This window comes from Echinops telfairi, unplaced genomic scaffold (assembly GCF_000313985.2).
Source record: "Echinops telfairi isolate 266 unplaced genomic scaffold, ASM31398v2 ScPeMD7_23;HRSCAF=83, whole genome shotgun sequence".
NCBI lineage: Eukaryota > Metazoa > Chordata > Mammalia > Afrosoricida > Tenrecidae > Echinops > Echinops telfairi.
The window spans coordinates 51,891,612-51,901,056 of record NW_022103920.1 but is presented as its reverse complement, the minus strand read 5'-3'; the positions used below and the strand labels follow the sequence as shown (position 1 = coordinate 51,901,056).

At 39.0% G+C, this 9,445-nt stretch overlaps 1 non-coding gene across 1 annotated transcript; it reads left to right on the top strand.

Moving 5' to 3' along the window:
- The first annotated feature begins 1,696 nt into the window (after positions 1 to 1,696).
- On the top strand, positions 1,697 to 1,833 carry LOC115869264. Its single transcript, XR_004046083.1, has one exon. It is a non-coding gene; the product is annotated as a small nucleolar RNA SNORA5 (small nucleolar RNA).
- Positions 1,834 to 9,445: the final 7,612 nt, after the last annotated feature.

Here is a 9,445-nt window from a genome sequence, read left to right as displayed (position 1 = left end):
TGAACATGTGTTAGTCGAGTTGACTAGAGAAACAAATCCATAGACACTCATATGTCTTATGTGTGTAAGACAGAACTTTCTATCAAAGAGTAACTATATATTAAGAAAACATCCCAGCCCAGTCCAGTTCAAGTCCATAAGTCCAATATTAGCCTGTGTGTCCGATACCAGTCTATAAATTTCTCTTCAGACTCATGCAACACATGAAATGATGCCAAATGCAGGAAGATCACAGGCCAGTGGATGGAGAGTCTTGTGGATGTGGATCCAGTGGCAGTGGAAGCATCTCAGCACTAGCATGAGTCTCTATATGGCTCCTCCAGCTCTAGGACTCTGGCTCCATCAGCATAGCTCCATCTGGCTTGTCAATAGAAATGTCTCACAGGGAGTGTGTGGGTCCCACCTCCAGGGAGAAAGACAGGATTTCCCAGAATCCTCAGAAGAAGGTCATGCCCACACAGAGGCCTCATTGACTGTGACCTGATTGACAGCCCAGACTCCATCCCTTCCCAAGTTGACAGATTATTTAATGGCCACAGATCACCCCTAGTTGACTTGACACTTTACAAAACTCTTAAGCCATATATGTTTAAACAAAATAATAAAATTATATCTGTACCTAACAGGCTAAAACTAAAATCATGCCATTCAATATGTGCCAAAGCCTCATTTAAACATAATATTCTATAAGTGAACAAAACAATATCCTATGCCTAACCATTGCAGTTAAGTGAACACCTATACCATAATTCTATGCATATCTTCCCTCACCTATGAAAGTTTGTAAGCCAGCCACTTCATGCCTTTGTCCCCCCATTTTGGGTACCCAATTTCTATACTGCCCACTTATATCAAGCCAGTGCTTTGAAGAGACAATCATATTCTTTGATGTGAAGAATCTTCTTTCCAGTTGGAACCTTGTGAAGTCTGCATCCATAATCAAATCAAATCAGGACAGGCCATCCGTAAAATCAGCAGCAATCTGTACTAGTTCACAGGCTCAGAAATCTTCTCTTCATCTGCTCAGGTTCTGGTCATCTAAATGTGGGCTCCCTCAATTAGCCCCATGAGGGTGCCCATTGGTCGCCTTGCCTTTAGACCATGGCCCCATCACAAATTCTCAACAACTCTAGCCCCCTTGGGCTAGGACATGAACTTCAGATCAGTCAATCTGCTCTTGTCTTCTCCACTGTTCCTTGTGAACCAGGTCCACGGGTGTCAGTGGCCAGACTCAACCCACCTCTTTAGTGCTGCATTTCTCACTTCCACTCAACAAGTGAACTCAGGTGGTCACCTAGCAAGCATTTCAGCCTGCCCACAGGCTCTCTTTAACATTCAGTCCTAGAGTAGAGGCTTTCTTTATGGCTCCAAATTTTTTCCAGTTTTTGACACAAACCACTAGTTCAGAATTCAAAAAGCCACGGAGTTCCTTATTTTTCCCCCTTCAGTCTGTCAATAGTGTCCTAAGCAAGTCGCTTCACCTTCGCATGTCCTCAGCACTTAGACACGGGGTGGAGTTTAGCTTTTACGAGCCTCCTTTGCAGGCATGTCCTAACCCATTTAAATTCCAATTTGGTGGCTGAAACAGTGAGCTTACAAACTCCCTATACTTACCAATAATAATTTCCATCAACCATTATATCAATAACAATAGTCAAAAGAAAACAATATAAATCTAATGCAGTTAGATCCTAAACTCAATTCTTAAAACAATCACGTTCCTGCCCCACCCATGGCTGGCACTGGCCCAAAAGGCTGCCACAGAGACACTGTAACACATGGGCCCTGTTCCTCTCTGCTGAGCCTCAGGGATAAATTGTGTTACAGACATTAAAAAAAACCCAAAAATAATAAAACAATCAAGTTCAATCCTTATCTAAACTTATCTTAATCCTTATCTAAATTATTCATACATCTAAATTATTTGATACAAAATATGGCCTTGTGACTCTGACTCAATCAAGCCAGGGCCAAGCTTTCTGTTGGCCATTTTGACCTCAGCCAGTCATTTTCTGTAAGTAGCAGGGTTTCTGAGAAATTCAAGGAGAAATGTCATCCCCTGAGTTCAAAATATACATTACTCACATTCATTTTCAGCATTTCAAACAAAAATAGCCAAAGACAGCAACCAAACTAAAGAATCAAAATGTTAACTTCCCATATTCTTTCCAGAAAACAACGCAGTAAACTGCTTGGCCACGTCTGACCTTGGTTAGCCAAAGCAGCACAGCCACCATGAGGCAGAGGTCAAACAAGCATCTACTCTGCTCTGCCTTTATGGTTTGTTTCTCTAGGACCCCAATCCCAAGGTACTATAATATGTTAGTCAGGGTTGACTAGAGAAACAAATCCATAGACCCTCATGTGTGTAAGAGAGAACTTTATATCAAAGAGAAAACATCCCAGTCCAGTCCTGTTCAATTCCACTAGTCCAATATTAGCCTGTGTGTCTGATACCAGTCTATGAATTCCTCTTCAGACTCATGCAACACTTGCAATGATGTCAAATGCAGGAAGATCATAGGCCGGTGGGTGGAGAGTCTTGCGGATCCGCTGGTGGTGGAAGCATCTCTGCACTGGTATGGGTCTCCACGTGGCTCCTCCCATTCTAGGGCTCTGACTCCATCAATGTGGCTCCAGCTGACTTGTCAGCAGGAATGTCCCTCAGGAAAAGTGTGTGTCTCACCTCCAGGGAAGAAGACAGGAGTTCCCAGAATCCTCAAGAGAAGGTCATGCCCACACAGAGACCTCATTTAGCTGTGACCTGATTGACAGGCTCGACTCCACCCTTTGCAAGTTGACAGATGATGTAACTGCCACAGAACACAAATGAACGAAGGAAGACCTGACGAGCGGTGGGAGGACATCAAGACCACCATTCAGAAAGAAAGCAAAAAGCCTTTAAACAGTCAGGAAAGAAAGACAAGAGCAATGTGGAGTCCAAAGAGGCTCTGAAACGGCTGTTAATGATATAGTAGCTAAACAATGAAAAGAAAGGAGGAAGTCAGAGCACTGAATAGAAAATGTAAAAGGTCAGTTCGAGAAGACAAAGCCTATTATACAGAATGCGAGAGTGTGTGCAATCAGAACATCCAAAGGGAAGAGCATGCTTGGTACATCTGAAACTAAAAGGCCTCCAGAAAAATGTCAAGCCTTCAGTTGCAATTTTGAAACATTCCATGTGCAAAATATTGAATAATGCAGGAAGTATCAAGCACAGATGGAATAAATCTAGAGAGTTACTGCACCAGAAAGGACAAGTTGGCATTCTTTCTTTCAGGAGGCAGCAAATGGGCAAGAACAGATGGTGCTGAAGGAAGAAGTTCAAACTACAGTGAATTCATTAGCCAAAACAAGACTCCAGGAATCAATAGACTATCCATTGTAATATTTCAGAAAGCTGAAGGAACACTAGAAACACTCACTCGTCTATGCCAGGAAAATTGGAAAACAATTCCTTGGCCAACTGACTGGAAGAGATCCATAGTTGTGTCCATTCCAAATAACAATGACCCAACAGAATGCTCCAACTATAGAATGATATCATTGATAATACACACAAGTAACATTTTTCTGTAAATAATCCAACAATGATTGAAGCAGTACATGGGTAAGAAACTGCCAGAAGTACACCCATGTTCAGAAGAAGATGTGGAACAAGGGATAATATTGCTGATTGTGATAGGCAGATTTTTTTATGCCTACATGGCTCCCATAGGCACATGTTGCAGGTTGATTGGAGGCGACAAGATAAATGGCTGTTTCAGGCCTCCCTCTTTCTCTTTCTTCCTGGTGGCAAACCACACACACTCTCTCTCTGCTTCACCTTCCTATTGACAAGCCATGTGGAGCCATGCTGAGACCTGTGAGGGCTCTGGAGATGCTTCCACCACCACTGGATCCACAAGACCTTGCCTCCATTAGCCTGTGATCTTCCTGTGTTTTGCATCATTGCATGTGCTGTGTGAGTCTGAAGAGGGATTTATGGTCTAGTATTGAACTTATGGATTAATACTGCTCTTATGGACTTGATCGGAATTGGGCTGGGATGTTTTCTAAATATACAATTACTCTTTGATATATAGCTCTTTGTTATACATATATGAGTGTCACTGGTTCGCTGGATTTGTCTCTAGTCTCTAGTTAACCCAGTATAATACACTGATGTTAGATGCATCTTGGCTCAGATCAGAGAATACTGGAAAGAAGTTTTCTTGTGTTTCATTGACTATGCAATGACATTTGACAGTATGGACCATAATAAACTGCGAATAACCTTGAGGAGAACGATCCAGAATACTTCATTGTGCTTATCCAGAACTTGCACATGGACCAAGAGGCAGTTGTGCGAGCAGACCGAGGGAATGCTGTACAGCTGCAAGTCAGGAAAGGTGTGTACCATGTTTCTATCCTCTCACCATACTTGTTGTATCTGTCTGTTGAGCAAATCATCAGAGAAGTTGGCTTCTATGAAGAAGAGTATGGCATCAGGTTTGGAGGAAGGCTAATTAACAACCTGCAGTATGCAGGTAACACAACCTAGCTTGCTGAAAATAAGAAGAAATTGAAACACTTGCTGATGAAGATCAATGATTTTAGTCTTCAGTTTGGATTAAAACTTAATGGAACAGAAACCAAAATCCTAACAACTGGGCCAATAATTAACATGATAAATAGAGAAGAAGTTGAAGTTGTCAAGGATTTTGTCTAACTTGGATCCACATCAATGCTCATAGAAGCAGCAATCAAGAGATAACAACATGCATTGCTTTGGGTAAATCCGATTCACAAGACTTCTTTAGAGTATTGAAGAGCAAGGATATTACTTTGTGGACTAAGGTGCTCCCAGCCCAAGCCATGGTACTCTCCCTTGAAAGTTGGACACTGAATAAGAAAGACCTAAGAAGAATCAACACATTTGAATTGCAGTGCTGGAGAACAATATTGAAAGTACCATGGACTGCAAAAAAGGACAAACCAATCCGTATTGGAAGAAATAAGGCCAGAGTGCTCCGTTGAGGGAAGGCTGGCAAGACTTCATCTTAAATACTTTGGACATGTTGTCAGGAGAGACCAGTCCCTGGAGAAGGCCATCATGGTTGGTAAAGTGAAAGGGTGGAGAAAACAAGGAAGGCCCTTGAGGAGATGGATTAGCACAGTGGTTGTATCAGTAGGCTCAAACAGGAAAAATCGATGAACACAATGATTGTATCAATAGGCCCAGACACAGGAAAGACATGTCCTGGTGCAGGACATGCAGTGTTGCATTGTGTTGTGAGAGGGTCACTACGAATCAGAGCTGACTATATGGCACCGAACCGGAACAATATTTCAATTGATAACTAAGCAATTTGAAAACTACTCAAACCAGCATTAAAAAATTATAAAATAGTTCTTCGAGTGATAGTGAGTTTCAAAGCATTGCATCAGAATTGAGGGATTTCCTTTTTCAATATATTTTAGACTGCATTCTTAAAACAATAGCTTCATTGCAGTATTCTTCAATATTATATACTGTTAGAATTCATAGTTATACATTTACTTTGCTTGATCATAGTGGCTTCCACAGCTTCTCAACTGGACATGTAAAAGGAAAATAATATAAAAGATTACTGTAATTCATATATCTGGCACAAACTAGAAAAACTTTTAGTTTGTAATGTGTTGGTCTGTGCAAGCAGTCTATTCATAAATAACTTTTACAGATTTTCCCGTTTCAATTTTTTTTTTACTTTCAGGCAGTTCATATGAAAATATTTTATTCAAGTTATTTGTGAAAGGTGGTGGTGGTATAATTGAGCTGTTAGTATGTTTCAACTTGCTGAGGAAAGTCTGAGAAATAAGATATATAGGAGAAAGCAATTAGAGTTGAAATATGTAAGCGACAACTAATTTTGCCTATGATGTTTCCATCTTTGAATGAAATATAAAAGTTAGATGAAACTAAGAAGTATGTGACTAGAGACAAGGGCTGAGTTCTGGTATTTATTTGTCTTCAGAAAGGAAACTTTATAAATGCCCTAGAAAAGGACTAAGGAATCAAATTAAAGTATCTAGACCCTATAAAAGAGAAGATCCAGCTCAAAATGCAATTCCATTTTCATTTTGCTTGGTTTTGATCTGAGGGGTACAACCCAGTCATCTCACTGTTTTTGAGGTCACTCTTCAAACTAACACTTTCAAGCTTGAGACTTCAGACATAGCTCAAATGCCTTGAAATCTATGTTATTAAACAGAGCTTAGGAATAAGAGTAGCTTGCCATCTACTATAGTTGAGGGCAAAAAGCAATGCATAGCATTTGTTTTACCTACTTACTAAATTATACATATAACTATAGGGACCAATCCCAAGATTAAATATGCAACACTGCTTTTACTGTTATTCTATAAACACTATTCTGAATTTTGTATGCTGCAAGAAATTGTATCACTTTCTTTTTTTAAATTCCATTATATGTGTTTCTAAATGCTTGTTCTATAAATAAACATAAGATAATAGATGTGTTCCATTAACATTGTTTAGCTCATTACACCTATTACAAATTTAATTTAAATTGTCAGTAAATTAATTTAAATTGCCAGTAAATGAATTATGAGGAAAAACTTCCCAAAACGATGAATCTTGTCACTTTGGATCATGTAGTAGTATTCTTACTTCTCATTTATTGACTATTTCATCATCCCATATCGTTAAAAATCAGGAAAGATGTGTGTCAGGGTTGTATCCTCTCCTCATGCTTATTTACTTTGTATGATAAGCAAATCATCAGAGATGCTAGTTTATGTGAAAAAGAACAGGGCATCAGACTTGGAGGAAGGCTTATCAACAGCCTGCAATATACAGATGACACCACTGTGCGTGCTGAAAGTGAAATGAACTTGGACATTCATTGATGGGGATCAAGGATTCAACCTTCAGGGTGGATTACAACACAATTAACACAAAACACCGATAGGGGTGCTATTGCATAGTGTGGTGGTGGTAAATTAGATTGTGCCCTGCTATTAGAAAGAATAGCAGCTGGGGTATTCAAAGCTTGTCTGAGAACAAGTAGTTGTCTGAGGGAGGCATCGACTGGGTCCACCCAAAAGAAGCACACTAACTTGTGTGATCCAAGGACAGGGAATGATCAAATCCAAACCTGAAAGAGGAAATGGTATCTTAGTTTAAATTGTGAACACCCAGTATGGGGGAGGTTATGGATGACATTGGAAGCCCAAAATCCATTTGCAGGTCCCACACATGCATTAAACCTCTAGTGAATTCCTCTGACCATAGTCCAGATATGTGAATAGACTTGCTATAACATGAAGAATTTCATATTTTTTTTGTTTTTATTTGTTTTTCTGCATTTTGCTTTTTATGTTGTCTCTGTATTTGAAATCCAGGATGGGTAGAGCTGTAAACACAGTGATTGCATTGATTTATAAATATATATGTGTGTATATATATATATATATATATATATATATATATATATATATATATATATGACTGGGGAGATTATGGGATGGGGAGCTGAGGATAATGAGTACAAGAAAGAAGTAAAAGTTCTAAAATTGATTATGGTGATGATTGTACAATTTTCTTTAAAATAAATTGACTATAGAATTAAAGTAATGTGAACTATATGCCACTAAAACTCTTCAAGAAGCGAGAGTAACAGCCTGGTAAAGAGAGACAAGACTGACGTGGTCAGGGATACTGCCTGGCTTGGATCCACAGTCAAGGCTCATGAGGCAGCCGTCAAGGCGTTAAAGAACCCATTGCTATAGATAAATCTGCTGCGTGTGACCTCTATAAAGTGTTGAAAAGCAAGAATGTCACTTTGAGCACTAAGTCATGCCTGATCCAATTGATGGTATTTTCAATCACCTCCTATGCATATGCATGGAAGCTGGACATAGAAGAGGACGACCACATCAGAATCCATGCATTGGATAGGGTGTTGATGAAGAATGTGGAAGTACTATGTGTGGTCACAAGAGCAAACACATCTGTCTTGGAATAAATATAGCAAGAACACTACTTAGAGGCCAGAATGGCGAAACTTCATCTCCCATACTTTGGACACATTTTTAGGAGAGACTTGTCCTGCATAATGAAATCATACTTGGTAAATTAGAGGGACATCGAAAAAGAGGAAGTCACTTGACAAGAGGGATTGACACAGTGGCTGCAACAGTGGGCTCAAACATGAGAACAATTGTGAAGATAGTGTAAGAACCAACATATTTTTCACTTACAATAAAAGCAAAAAATCAAATATCTGAGTATTTTTTTTCAAACTAACCACGCATGCCTGGTAGTCATGAACACCAAGTTTCAAGGCAAAAGATGTCTGGGTTTTGAAGGTTCAAGTTATGTGTCCACTTAGCTGAGCCATGATGCTCAGTGGTTTGGCAGTTACGTAATGAGGTCGCAGTTATGTAATGTGGACATCATCCTGCATTTTCACGTATGATCAATTTTGCATAAAGGATTGCTCTTTAGAACCTAGTAATTGAGGAGTGGATAAATTTTTAAGAGCTTTCTGAAAGAATAATATGATGCATTGCTTGTTTTTATTTACCCACTTTAAATCCCCCCAAAATTACTGTGTAGCTCTTAGTACAGGTGAAAAGCGCAGAACAATTCATGTAAAATAAATTAAATATAAATAAGCATGATAGAGTCAGTGATCTTTCAGAATTGTTTTGCCTGAAGTAATATGGACCTGGTCCAAAATGTATGTCCAAAATTCCATAACTCTTTCTTTACAAACTTCAATGATCAATTTACCACACAGTTTTATTGCAATTAAGAGAAACCTGTGTCTTGTTTTATTTATATTTTCATAGATAAGGCACATCCATACTATTTTGTTAAAATCAGTTCCAGTGTCACTTGAGAAGATAGGAGAGAAAGTGAAATAAAATTACTCAAAATTGATATTGGAAGGATAAAAGGACAGGTTGGATTTCATTCCATTTGAATTACATGATAAGGATATACAATAACACAACTGAAAGCATAAGTGAAACTTGGTGAAATTCTTATAGCTAGAATGTCAACTTGATGCTTAGAATCATTATCTATGTATAAATAGAGAGAGTTGCTGAGAGCTACAGGGCTTGGCTTAGTGATCTGAGAATCTAATTTTGAGTGGCTAGACTGCCTGGAGCCGTAGGTTTCAATCCTGTCAACCAACTACTTTCTCTTTCTGAAGCAGATAAAGCAGGTTTGAGGGACCTTGTTCTTTTTATGTCTTGTGGTAGGGATCTCTTCGGGACACCATCACATCATGGGTGACATATACTTTGGGAACAATGAAGATTATTTTGGGTGTTTTATTCAATGGTAAAGTCGTTTTGCGATGATTCTTGATCTAGACCAAAATACAGGTGGGCTAACACCCACCTGATCCCTATAGGGTAATTGGAATTTTAAAATATTTTCATTCAT